General features: G+C 44.2%; 1 long non-coding RNA gene across 1 annotated transcript; it reads left to right on the top strand.

Annotated features, from left to right (window-relative positions):
• Nucleotides 1–939: 939 nt before the first annotated feature.
• LOC132652157 (uncharacterized) lies at nt 940–13,858 on the top strand. Its single transcript, XR_009589639.1, has 3 exons — nt 940–1,049; nt 4,081–4,166; nt 13,812–13,858. It is a non-coding gene; the product is annotated as an uncharacterized LOC132652157 (long non-coding RNA).
• The last annotated feature ends 504 nt before the right edge of the window (nt 13,859–14,362 follow it).

The following is a 14,362-nucleotide window of genomic DNA, read 5'->3' as shown; positions in this document are numbered from 1 at the left end:
ATCCCTCGGAGCTGGAGGACAGAAAGCTTAGCCCCCTGCCATGGTGCTAGGAACCTAACTCTGGTCCTCTACAAGAGCAGTGTACAGCCTTTATTGCTGAACCACCTCCCCAGCCTCCTTTTAAATTGTATTAAAGTAATTAATTTTTATTTGCACATAATATTTGTACTTATTTATCTGGTGTGGTACGATCACTTGACAGTGTAAATAGTGTATACTGATCAATTTGGTGTAATTAATACTTCTAGTTCCTCAAATATTATCATTTCTAAGTCAACAGCCTCCTTTTAGGAGACTGAGGAGCAGGGAAGTTGAGCAACATGCCAAATTTGTACAGTAATAAACTACAAAGCAGGGATTTTAAATCCATCGAGGTGGTCTGACTGCTGAAGTCCTGTCCTAACCATTCTGCTAAGTGATTGCTAGACACTGCCTCATGGGCTAGTCTTCAGAGAAATGATCATTTTCTACAAGTCTGCATCTATGCCTGAGACTAAAGAATTGTAAATCTCCACTTTTCTGATTTCTCTTCTAATTCCCTTAGTCTGTCTGGAAAGCATAAGAACTTTGAAAGCAAATGCAGAACTGACTCCAGAGAGAATGTTCTGGTCTCAGTGGAGTGGGTTGAACCTTCACTGTGGCAACCAGGAAAGGGAGAACTGTAGGAAGCCAGGACAGTCTTCAAGAGAGGTCTGTTGAAGTGGCCTGTGTTGTCTCCTGTCGGGAGCTCACCGTGGATGTGAGAGGCTGCTGCAACTTGGGTGCCATCAGCTTTTCCGTGGTCCTGACCTTCTGAACAGAAAAGGAGAGGCAGGCTCAGCAACCTCCCTTTTGTGGCTCCATCTTTCTCCCTCAGTGGGGATGGTGGTGTAGAGCCTGCAGGGGAGGACAGGTTAGTACCCTGTGGTGTGACACTCTCTGATGTATTTAACCATTTCTGCCTGTCTTCTCCAGCAGCAGCGTCCTTGTTAAACGGATGTTCAGGCCCATGGAAGAGGAGTTTGGTCCGACACCGTCTAAGCAGATTAAAGAAGAAAACGTAAAGCGAGGTATCTCTCCTTCCTGTGTGCCACTGGTGTGAAGGTTAGGGAGTGTCTTGTCAAGAACTCACTCCCTGAGACTGAACCATTCCCAGTCCTGGTGGGCTTTCCCTCATATGGGAGGTTACAGGCTTTTCCATTACAGGCCTTGGAGGAACGGTTATGTGGCTCCCAACTCCTCCAGCAGGGAAATACATAGTTCAGAGGACATTGGCTCTGTGAGTGCGTCTCATGAACCAGTGATTCAGAGATATTCAATAGATAAAACAATTAACAACAAAAGGTTGGGCACGGCCATATGAGATGGTGGCTCCCAGTTCACCATCACTTGTTTTCACCTCCATTCCTTGGTGTCTTTTCCTCCCTGACTTTACTTAGGAATAGGGCAGAGTCATAGGGAAACCAGGAGTCACACTGGTGTGTGGAATTATATTTACAGCCTGGTAGCTGGTCCAATAACTATTTTTCAAAGCTTGTGAAACTGCCACCAAAATTGCCACTACAAATTGTATTGGCCTATAAGTAAAAGTTAAGGTATGGCTTCTGAAACTTTGAATTCAGACACAGAGGGCGCTGTAACCTACCAGCGGTAAGAACCACCTCCACGCTACCTCCAAGAGCTTCTCTTTGGAGAAGGATGGAGACATCACTGGGCCCTTGCTCTTAGCAGGTGCTTGGCTCGGGTATTGAGGGTTAGTGGCAGCTCCTACTTGTCAGAAGTCGCTCAAGAAGAATGGTGACAGTTAACAGCAAAGCCATCGTTACAGGTTGTTTTTCCTTTGCAGCCACTTGTCAGGGTAACTGGGTCAGAGTCATTTTGGGGCTCCACAAGAGGCTGCCTGCCTTTGGCTGTGTGATGTCTGGGATGTTCAGTGCTGGTTCCTGTTGTGGTTGGCAGGATTGTTGCCATTGGTACACCCCAGAATAAATCTAATGAAAACTGGCTCTGTGGGCAAGCCCTCTAACGGTCTGGAGCCCAGTATGGCCTCTAGGCTAGCTGTCAGCAAGGCTGACAGGGGAAGGCTGAGACTGCCCCACCTGCTCAACAAAACAGAACAAAATGAAGCACCTGAGCTCTTACCAGCCACCCCTGAGCAACAGGAAAAGCAATGGTTCAAGCTGAGGCTATTTATTAGTAGTGCTAATTTTAATAGAATGTAATCTCTCTAGGGTCATCCTGATGGAAGTTGCTCTTTCCCTCTCTTTCTGTTGTTGAGAGCTTCAAGAAGTTACAGAATTTCCATCAAGTAATAGCTACCAGTATGTCTTCCTCTTGAGTTTACTCTTCCTTATCTGGATGTAGCCAGGGTCCGCATTCTAAGTATTTTTCTCACACTGTTCACATTGCCTCCTTTTCTGATAGCCTTTGGGTTCTAGGCAGCTTAACTGACATGGAAGTGATGCAGGACTGCTTCAAGGGACTAAAGTTGTAAACTTGTAGGAAATGCAGTCAGTCTGCATATTTACTCGGCACTTCTGTTTTGATGTTTGATAAAGAAGGCACCAGTGCCCAAGTCTGCCTCTCTCCTTCCTCTGCCTCTCCTCCCATTACCACAGTCACCGCAATCTACCTGAACATTCACAGGCCACAGAAGGGAGTTTGGGCAGAACCCCTGTCAATGTGGCCTTTATATGCACAGCTTTAAGAAAGCCTTTGGGACGGAGGGGGAGGGGAGACATGGAGTTTGGATTTGGCTGATTTCATTTCCCAGTCCTGCCTTTGTTTTTCTGCCGATGGTGATGGTAGCTAGGTGGATTTAAGATGATAGTTGAGATGTAGGCTCACCAGTGTTTTGCTGTTATTGTTTTTGCCTGGGGCAGTTTTCCCTAGTGTGGACAGATGAGGGGTTTCAGCTTTTTCTTCCCTTGGGTGGGAAGTTATGCTGCTGCCAGAGGATAAAAAGAGTAGCCCTCTGGAATGCCGGACTGCACCTGAATGACAGTGGCCAGTTTTTTGTTTGTTTGTTGTTTGTTTGTTTTGTTTGTTTTTGTTTTCTGGAAGCTGCCCTTTCAGCATGATTGCTGGAGTGGTGGGCACAGGAGGAGGACTCAGTGGTCAGGGGAAGCAGAAGCAAGGGTGACCATGTTTGTGGGACCCCACAGGTGCATCTTAGCCTCCCGAGGTCCATTTACATTGCTGAGATCGGCAGTGCCTGCCCATCTTAGCCTGCACACTCCCCAGTTCAGAGCTCTTACAGAGAAGTGAAAGGAAAAGCTATGCCCTCGCTGGAGGGCACAGGGGCCACACCTACTTCCTGGTTGCTTCTGTAGGTTGAAGACTGAGCCTCTCTGTGTGCTGGGCCTAGATGAAGCCTACCACATGGACCTTATTTCCCAGAACTGGCAGCAGGCACCTATGTACTGGATGCTAGTGTCCTACTTCACAGATTATCCAGACAGGGAAAGATTAAGTCATTAGGGTCACAGCAGGGGCTGAGCTGGACTTGCACGCAAATCTGTGATTCTCTGCATCCTAAGTTCTTCCTGGACTGTCCTAGGTGCTACCCTGGTACCCCTCCAAGCCTGTGCAGGAGAATGTCTGCCTGACCTTCTCTTCTCCTGGTGTCATTCCTTTCTAGATTTGGTGCTTCTATGCTCTTCACAACTCAGAGATACTTGAGTATCTTAGCCTTCTCCCTCACCTCACCATGGTAGGAGCTGTCTGGAAAGCATCCTCTTTTTGGCTCTTTCTTTATGACTCTCACAATGGTGTCTAGGTCATCTGGTACCTGCCTGTCTCTCCTAATGGACCATAAACTCCCTAAAGGCAGAGAATGGGGTCTATTAGCTCTCTGCCTCAACCTCAGCTCTTGGTATATACAGCCTATGGCACCCAGGAGCCTTCAGTGGTATTCACTGAATGAGCACAGGGAACAGTAGTCATGAGGAGACTGTGTGCCTTTCTTGAGAAACTAAAGTGTGGATCTAGGTGTCAGAGCTGGTACATCCCAGTAGTCATTGGCCTTTTGGCAGAGCAGGTGGTGTCAGCTTGAGACTCCCATGTGACAGGAGTCATGCTGGCTGTCCCCTTCTCTTGCAGTGCTTTTGTACGTGCGGAAGGAGAGTGATGACGTGTTCGACGCCCTGATGCTGAGATCGCCCACAGTGAAGGGCCTGATGGAAGCGGTAAGCCACAGTCCCCTCAGCCTCCAGAGTCCCTGCCCTGCCACCTGGGCAGAACTTAGGTGGCTCCAGAATCAGAAAGAAAGTGAAGAGTCGAGTTCTTTGTAAATATCCATGTCTGTGTCAGCCTATCAGCGTGTTAAGACAGACTTTTGGAATAACAGCCAAATTCCTATTGGTTCCAGACTAATCATCCCAGTCAGATGCTTTGGAGGAAGGATAACATGGGGCTTTTGTTTATCTGTTTTAATAAAACCAAATTAGGTGCATATAGTGTACAAATAAACACAAACCAAAAAATGTATGGTGCCTTGTTGGGTTGGGTAGCGTATTCCAAAGTGGAGAGAGGACATGTTGGTTATGGGGAAAGATCTGCTGCAGAACTGCAGTGGTTTGAGATGATTCTCCCCTTCTCTCCGCTGCCCTAGGCCAGGGTTAGCAGCACGACCTAGGGAAAGCTGTGTTTTATTCACACGCTGTTCACCTAGCTTTGACTGTGCCTCAGTATGAGCAGTTTCTGAGACAGCTGTGCAGTAGGGGATAGGCTGTGGCAGTGATGGGGACCAGCGCTGCCTCTCACCTCTCCTGGGGGCTGCTGGTCTGAGAAATGCATCGGATGGGATATTTGGGCTTATGGCTGAACACTGCAGTACGTGAGGAAGTTCCTATGTGTAGACCACACAACACAGTGGCCTGAGATCACTTTCATTTGTACTTTTCCCTGGTGTGTGTCCATGCTAGAACATGCTACAAACCATCGCTTCCTTCTCTTTACTGGCAGAGTAATCATTCACTGTATGAACACAACATACTTCATTTTTTTTTTCATTCATTCAGCTGACAGGTCCATGTGCTTTTCCTTCTTGGGATGCTCCTGAGAATGCCCTGCTGTGAATGCTCATGGGCTACTTTCTGTTTGGACATCTGTTTCCAATTCTTTAGGAGTATATACAGAGTAAAACTGGCAGGAAGACACAAAATGCCCTCTATTACACGATTCAATTTATCAGTAATGTCCAGAATCAATGACTTCTGGGAGAGAGAAAGCAGGCAAGTTTGCCATGGGTTGGGGAGCAGAAGGAAGATCTACACTAGTGCATTTCCCGTGGAAGTGATGAGAATGTTTTGGAACTTGAGAGAACAGCTGTGTGATATTGTGAATGTATTGTGAGTGTCTATCTACAGTTCTGAGTAGTAATCAGAAAAAAATTAGAAGAATGTGGCCACGGTGGGTTTCATACTGCTCCCACTCTGGCATTTCATGACCCTGGTCATTCTGAGCAGATCAGCACTGTCACTCTCCAGAAAGCGCAGGAGGAGGCTTGGCAGCTTTTTATTTGTCGTGACTTGTGGGGACTATTGATTTCTATTCTACTCAGAGCAGAAACAAATCCAGAAGCAAATGCAAGAAAGACTATGGAACTTCTAATGAACTATGATTTTTGTTGTTTGTTTTGTTTTGAGACAGGGTCTTACTGTGTAGCCCCAGCTGACCTGCAATTCACTGACTGTATAAGCAAGGCTGGCCTATATAATTCAGAGATCCACCTGCTTCTGCCCCGGTAGTGCCAGGACTAAAGGCTGTGTCACCACCATCATGGGCTCTGAATTTTAAACTGATTAGAAAGAACAGATACTACAAAAGGCCTAGAAGGGATGAACCAAGATTTTTTTTAATGACCTTGAAATTGCTGAAGGATGGATAAATGGTCTACAAAATAATGTAAAATAGTCAGATTTCTCTGAACATCATTGTCCACTTCCATACCTTAGTCTGGTTTTTAAGAGCAGATAAAATAATTGTTTATAGGAGTATCTAGAGGTTATTTCAATGCACATTCTTAGTCCTTCCTGCTGAAGAGGCAATGTTGCTGAAGATTCAGGCTGACCTGGATTCTTGCCTCACCTTTCTGAGCACAGGGATTATGGGACTGTAAGCATATACCACGAGGCCTTGTAGGAATCCATATTTAACCAACTCCTAGAACAGCCTGAGGGATGGATACCACAGATCTAGAACAGGTTTGAACTGCTGTGCTATGCTGGGATCCTGCTTTGGTCCTTGGTGTTTTTTTTTTTCCTTCTGTAACCTCTGTCTACTTTCATAAGTACCCTGAAGATGTGTTCACACTGGACCACTGTGGAACAAAAGGTCACTTCACCTACTCAACAGCAACTTTTCTAACTTTTCAGCCTCCCTTCAACTCCTGTGTTGTTTTGGTAGATGGTAAATGGGGGTGAGGCAGGGGAATGGGTAGAGAGAGCTGCAAGCCTTGGAAACTTCAGGTTCCCTCCATGGCTTTAGTCATAGTCTTCAGGCAATTCTGGCTTCATCTTCCTTTCAACTTGGAACAAAAAAGTTTCCTTAACGTTTAACACAAACTACCTGCTTGCTTCTGGAGTGTTACAAGTGGGAAAGGTGGTCAAGAAGAGCCTTTTCAGGGTCCACAAGTGGGCTGGTAGTGATCTACAAACCAAGTTCATTGACCTTAGGGGTGTCAAGACCACAGGCTCTGTCGAAGGGGACCATCAGCGTGTGATGGAGATGGTGTCTTTTGAAGAACACTAGAGCTTACTAATGTAGTTCTCTTTTTAAAAATGATTTATTTGTTTTATGTGCATTGGTGTTTTGCCTGTATATATGTCTGTGTAAGTGTGTCAAGTCACTTGGAGCTGGATTACAGTCAGTTGTAAACTGCCATGTGGGTGTTGGGAATTGAACTCAGGTCCTCTGGAAGAACAGGCAGTGCTCTTAACCACTGAGCCATTTCTCCAGCTAATGTAATTCTATCCTGAGTTGATTTATGTCTCTGTGTGAGGTAGGAAAACTGACTGGAATGTGGATCCGCCGAGAACCAGGATATTTTATTATACTCACATTTACCAGTACATGTTTGTATGTTATAATAAATACGTACATGGGTATATAATATGCATGTGTAATGTATGTGTATTCCTATATATTGTAATATGTATGCATAAAATGAATACATAAATTTATACATCATCTCTCCATATCTAGAATTTGTTTCACAACTTTCCATAATACTAAACTTCATGAGTACTCAAGTCCATGTATTTTATATAAAATAGCATATTCCTACGCAACTTCGGCAATCCTCCATCTGCTTTAAACCATCCCTAGTTACACTACCTGATGAATGTAAAAGCTATGTAGATAGCATTGTTTAAGAAGTAATGGCAAAAAATGTCTATACATATTCAGCACAAGCACAACTTTTATAAAATACTTTTGATCTTTAGTCACTTAACCCTGTGGGTGCTGCCTGCAGTTATCGAGGGCAGACTGTATAGATGTCCGTATTGTTAGTGGCATAAATATGGGTGATATGTGCTTGTGTGAAATGAATCCACATATGTAAACGTGTCAAGAGTACAGTAGAGTGGTCAGTATTCCCTGTCTTCAGCCATGACTCTGTTACTTGGATATATGTTCCCTTTTACTTATTTTATTGCAGTTTTGTCATTAGCATACAAGACATTAGATTAAAACATTTTTGAACGAAGTGAGTTTTAGTACACTCTCCTCCCTCAGTCTTCCCACCTCTTGTCCCCAACCTCTGGCAACCTCCTTCAGTCTCTTTTCTTCTTTCATGTCATACGTTTTTTCTGGTTTTGTTTTTAAAGTAGTCTTTTACTTTTTAAAAAAAGAAAATAATTATTGACAGTGATGAAATGTGACTCTGTCACCTAAAAAAAATACAACTGTGTTTCCACCCTTCCTTCAGGTGTGAACTGGTATTTGAATCAGAAGGTACCATATCAGACAGATTCATGAACAGTTCCGAGATGGTGACTTTCTATAGCCCACATGGATGTCCTACAGCCTGTGAGCCAGGCCACATGATGGGTGCAGTAGCTCGGTTAGCTAGAAGGTGGTATGCTCACTTTAAAAAAACTGGTGTTTGTGTGTATGTGTGTGCACATGTGTTTTCATCAGTGAGCATGGGCTGTGTCATGTGTGGAGGTCAGAGGACAACACTGAGGTCACTTCAGCTTCCCCCTGATTGAGACAGGCTCAGTCTCTGCTGTAGCACCTGCTGCAAGTCCATGGGAGCTCGGCCATTGCAGGTGTGCACTGCAACATCTGGCTAAACGTGCAGTTTGGACATCCAGACTCAGGTCCCCATGCTGTGTGGCAGGCACTTTAACCACTTAACCACTGAGGTGTGTGGGCTTGCTGTTTCTTGAGACTGTTTCAGAGCTTGCCTGGCTCTTACCACAAGCATACACAGCAGCAAGCAAAAGATCATACCTCCTAACTGTGCTACTTCCTGTGGGCCAAGCATTCACACACACTAGTCTAGGGGTGCCATTCCTGAAACCACCACATAGTAACCTTATGAAGAGTGAACTTTGACCACGGAACCTCGGAGCTTGTTCTGGAGGTCAGTGAAGCCACTCAGACCTCAGGGCTCTTGCACATGCTGTCCCCTCTGCCAGGATGCTCTTCTTTCATATCACGATGTTGGGGCTGCTCACCCCCAGCTCGTGGGGCCTGTCAGACCACTCACATAAATAACACCTCTTCTCTGTGTGCCTCCACCTGCTTTATTTTATTTCAACCTGGTGTCTTGATCAGTTTTTATTGTCAACTTGACATGACCTAGAGTCACCTAGGACAAGGGACCCTCAGTTGAAGAATTGCCTGAGACAGACTGGCTTTTGGCCATTTCTGTGAAAAATTGTCTTGACTGATGAATGATATGGGAAGACCCAGCCTGCTGAGTCAGCACTGTCTCTAGACGGCTGAGCAAGAGCCAGTCAGAAAACCAGTAAGCAGCTTTCCTTTCTGCCTTTCTGCTTTACTTCCTGCTTGAGTTTTTTAGCTTCTCAGTAACAGACTGGTATTTGAGGTATAAGAGGAAATAAACTTTGTCCTCAAGTTGCTGATGGTCAGAATGTTTTGCTACTGCAAGAGGAAAGAAGCCAGACCACCTGGCATACCTAATATTGGTTGGGTGTTCCTTCCTTCTTTTCTCCAGTAGAATATGCAGTCCCGAGGGGTTTGTCTCTTGCTGTCAGTTGCATATCCTTAGGCCTTGGGCACAATGTTTGTTGCAAATGTTTGCTATTCGCAGAGTATGTCCCACCATGCTGAGTGCTACAGGCTCCTTTTAATTATTGTCGTACTCCTATGAACATGGCATGGAAATAGCATCATCACCATTTTACAGATAGGGAAAATGAGGCTGGAAGGCATAGGTGCCTCTTTTACCAAGCTCTACCCCAAATGGTGGCACCACCCTAAGCTCTCCATCAACTCAAGTCTAGGTAGGCAGATGTCCATATGTTTACATAAAAGAAGAATAAACAATGCCAGTCACACAAAGAGTAAAGGGAAAGCAAGAATCGATAATAAGCATCTGGGAAAGAGGTGGGATAGACAGTTCAGCCCTTTGCCAAGTACATGCTTTGGAGAGTGGAGAGCCTAATTACTGAAAAGAGGAGCCAGGAATCGATTCCTTTTTCTTTTAGAAAAAAGGGCGACTGAACAGACATGAGACTACTGCTGTTGAGTAAGCAAAGTTTTTCACTTGAAAATTAAAAAGAAATTGCAAGTGACACTAACCAAAGCCAAATCTTAGAAGGCAACTGAGTGAGAATAATTAGGTGAAAATACTGGGGACTCCATCCTCCCCCTCCCCCTACCCCCAGCACACGTACACATGCAGCAAGCACTATGCACAGAAAGGAATGCTATCCAGAGCTTCCTACTTTTTTGTGCCATGGGTGCCTTTTGCAATTTCAAATCCATTGACTCTTTGAGAGTGCTTTTAAGTATCTAAACTAAAACAGAATTACAAAGAAAAGCAATGGCATTATGAAAGGCAGTCACCAAGATGGTAGAAAGTGTCTGTGATGTAGGATAGTGCATCAGATATGATGTAGGGATAAGATGAGTAGCACCCAGTGCGGTGGGTGAGTGCAGCCCATACTGTGAAATGCATACAGAAATTTTTAAAGATTCATTATTTTGTGTGTATGTCTGTGCACATCTGTCCCTACTGATGAGGAAGTAGTGAACATCCTTGTGGAAATAGAACCCGAGTCCTTTGCAAGAAGAACAAGTGCTCTTGGCCGCTGAGCCAGCTTTCCACCCTGCAGGCCGAATGCTAATGCACCACAAAATATCCGTGATCCCCACCACCAAAAAACAAGCTAGTTGCTGTGTGGGAAAGGCATAGAAAGGTTCTGGTTTGAGGCTAATTTAAGTATGGGTGTATGTATGTTGTCCTATCCGAGTTCTGTGCATCGTCTTGCTGTGGCTCTGGCCAGCTATGCTGAGGAAGTAATCAGGAAATAATGTGGAAGCAGGCTGCTCTCAAGGAGTTTCTGAGAACTAGTTCTGTTCACTGAGTGGTTCTAGATCCCCAGGGAATGAGTAAGGAAGTGAGGTCACTCTTGAGAGCCTTGCCATTTCAGCAAGAACTGAATTCAGTTCAGAGCTCAAAAGACAGAGCTAGCTCACCATACCGGGTTCCTCTCTCTCTCCCTCCTCCCTCTCCCTTCTTCCATCTCTTTCTGGGTCTCATGTGTCCCAGGCTGCCTTCAAAACTTGCTATGCAGGGGAGGTTGACCTTGAACATATGCTCCACCTGCAGTGCTGAGATTGTACAGATACCCTTCACACCCAGTTTATGTGGTCTTGGGGCTCAAACCTAGCCTTGTGTATACTAGGAAAGCACTCTTATCAACCTGTCTAAAATGGAAGTGGCTCCCTTTTATTTGCATATGCAAATAGGACACCAAGGGGCTTGCTAAATAGTGTAGGGGCCTCAATGGGAGGAAGAGAGAACAGAGTAGAGGCAATGTAAAGTATTCCTGAGAGGCTTAACATTTTTATTAACTTCTCAACTTTTTATTTCTCATTTTATTGAATTATGGTTCAATTGTCTTTGTTACACATTATATGACAGAATATCTTTGGGAAATTCAGTATGTATGTGTATATGCATTTACTATTATATAAACTAGACCAACCGTGTCATTGTAATTTATCTGCTAAATTTCTCCAATTCTGAATTAAGTCTTCCACCATGCGTGTGTGTTTTTGAGACTTCCTGTGTCCATTCATTTCCCTTAGCTTTTGCCTCTCCAGCTGCTACTCATCTGCTTCTCATTTTATCTGCCTATTTGTTTGTTTACATTTTCTGCAAACAGGCCCTTCTAACACAAGGCCTGTTTTCTTTGCTGCCTCCAGGCTCTTGTGAGAAATGTTGCCTTTTCTATTTATTTGCACGTTCATGTGGAAGTCAGTAAACAACTTGCAAGAGTCAAGGTTCTTGCCTTCCACCTTGTGTTTCTGGAGTTGAGCTCACCTGGCCAGCCTTGGTGGTGAGGGCCTTTACCCACTGAGCCATCCCACTGGCCAACAAGTGTGTTGTTTTGTTTTGTTAACTTTTGTTCATTGGGCCTTATTGTGGCTGTGGGGAAACCTCATCAGGACCACCAGTGATGTGCCCCACGCAGGCAAGAGGATACTTGTCTAGTCTGTCTTTATCACCCTGCCTCTCTGTCTTGCTTCTGAGTGTACATATGGTGAAGAGGTCTTTCTGCCCTGTGGTAGGGATGGAAAGGCAGGAACCTAGGGTTCTCTGGAACAAACTTTTCTCAGGATCTCAGCTCTCCCCTAGGGTTCTGCAGCCCTTTTCTAGCCTGTGTTGCACTTCCTAAGTCTGGGTCCCAACCTTACCTGTGAGCGAGGGGATGGCACATATTTGGAGTAGATCTTTCTCGAATACATCTTGCCATTTTGTACTTACAAAAATGACACAATCATAAAAATAAGCACTGTGGAATTATACAAAGTAAAAGGGAGCTTGAATCTGACCATTTATCAATGTAGCTATCATTAATAGATTGCTATGTCATTTAAATATTTTATATACATTTAAATATATGTAAACGTTAAAAATTCAGATAAGATTATACTATATTGACAAATTTTCACTTATTTTCCCCTCTAATATGCTAGCAATTTTTAAAGTGTAAGTGAAGAAAATGTCAAGATATTTAATGCATATTTGTTATGACTTTCCTCTGTTATGAACAGGTATGTTCCAAACATGTTTGAGCATGAGAGTATTTCTGTATGTCCGATTACTAGACATGATGTCAATGGCTCATATTCACTTTTAAAAACTATGCTTCTGTCAAACTTCTTTTCCAGGAGGCTGAGGGTCACTATTCCTTATATAGAATCTGAACACTGCTGTTTGCTCATGCTCTGACCAACATTAGATTATGACTTCAGTTTTGTTTCGTTTTAGATTTTTTAGATTAATTTTTAATGTGTCATTTGTCTGCCGTGTGTGCAGGTACATATGGAGGCCAAAAGAGGGCATCAGATCCATCAGAGCTGTAAACCAAAAGCAGAAAATGTTTAAACCTGCTGGATCTCTCATTCCCTTCCTTCCCCCTGCCCCCCGCTTGGTTTTCCAAGACAGGATTTCTGTCCTGGACTCACTTTGTAGACCAGGCTGGCCTCCAATTCACAGATCCACCTGCCTCTGCCTTCCAGAGTGCTGGGATTATAGGGGTGTGCCATGGCACCTGGCTCATTTGCATTTTTGATAGTTAAATTAAAAGTACTATCCTATCATTATTTTCATTTGAAATTTTAAGTAAAAGTTCAGTGCAGTTTTCATATGCTTATTGCCTGATTATATTCTTCTTGTATATAATTTTTCTGTTTTTTTTTCTTTCTTCTCTGCCCTGTTCCCCATAGAGTTCTTTTTAACGAAGCAGTTTGCTCTGTATATATTGTTTGTATTTTAAAATGCTTCCCAGCATATTATTTTTCTTTGTGGTATGTTTGAGCTACTGATATTTCAGAATTCCACAGTTATTACTATTCAGGCTTGTTTTGCAGGTGTCATGTCTCCCGCAAAACTGTACTTAGGATGATGGCTATTTGAAGAATGAACTCATGTTTATCTTTTCCTGTGCTTTCATGGTCTCAGTGGTCTCATCTTTCATATATAAATCTTTTATCCACCTGAACTTTTTCTCTCACTACCTCTTGAGGTTGGTCTGGAGAGCATTCCATCGCTCATGCTGACCTCAGGGCTGGGCTCACAGGGGTGAACCACTGCAAGTGGCTCAGTTGAAATGTGTTTTGATGCATGGCTACCTATTTAATCCAACATTGTGAGTAGATGTTTTTTTTTTCCAAGGGATCGGAAATGCCACTTTTATCAAGATTGTTTTGCTGAGTGATTTAAGATCTATCCAAAGGGAGAATCAAAATTGGGATGGCACTAGACATGGGCTCTGACACACTGCGAAGCATGAGCTGCATTTCTCTTCCTTCTAAGGGCAGAGGAAATAATGACTTGGTGAAACTAGTCAGGGCCATAGTTAGTGAGCTGTGACCCTGTGGCTGCTAACGTGGATTGGGGCTCCATTCACTTCTCTACGCCTCATTTTGCTAATCTATAAAGCCAGTGGCTTGGGCTGAATGGTCTCAGCAGTTAGTGCAGGGAAAGTGTTCATCATGAAATTTCCTGACGTGTCTCATTAGGGGACTGTGCTGTGCTCAGATGTGAGGTCTGAGCTGGAATGCTGTGCTTCCCAGTGTGTCCCTGCTCTCTGCTGACCACTTTCCTGTTATTCATGTTTCAGCTGTCTGAGAAGTATGGGCTGCCAGTGGAGAAAATCACAAAGCTTTATCAGAAGAGCAAAAATGGGTAAGAAAAAAGCTAACTCAGCTAGCTGCCCTGTCTGCAAGGTACATTTTTAATATAGCTTTACCTGTTGTCACATCCGTGGCCCACGATGCTAGCAGTTCAGGCAGGGAGACCCACAATGCATTTCTAACATGTCACCCGAGGTGCTTTCATCTACTGACAGCCTCACATGGGCGGGAGTAGTCTAGAGGTGGTGGGACATCGGGGAAAATGACGTTGCAGAACTACATGTAGCTCTTCACATTGGCTTCTGAGTGACACAGTACGGACAAAAATTAGCTGAGGCTAAAGGAAATTATTTCAAGGTAATCATTAATGAAATCTCAAATGGGCGTCAGGCTGCTCGCCCACATGGTAAGGAACAGTGAACAGTTAGTCCTTCCTGGTTGGGTGGTGAGGAGCCTCTGGGTTCCCTGCTCCATTTCCTCCTCACAGGCTCACTGAGGAGGAATGAAGCCCAGGGCCTGCTTAAGTATTTGCCCCAGG

The sequence above is a fragment of the Meriones unguiculatus genome, chromosome 2, assembly GCF_030254825.1.
Source record: "Meriones unguiculatus strain TT.TT164.6M chromosome 2, Bangor_MerUng_6.1, whole genome shotgun sequence".
Taxonomy (NCBI): domain Eukaryota; kingdom Metazoa; phylum Chordata; class Mammalia; order Rodentia; family Muridae; genus Meriones; species Meriones unguiculatus.
This window is presented reverse-complemented; position numbering and strand designations above follow the sequence as displayed.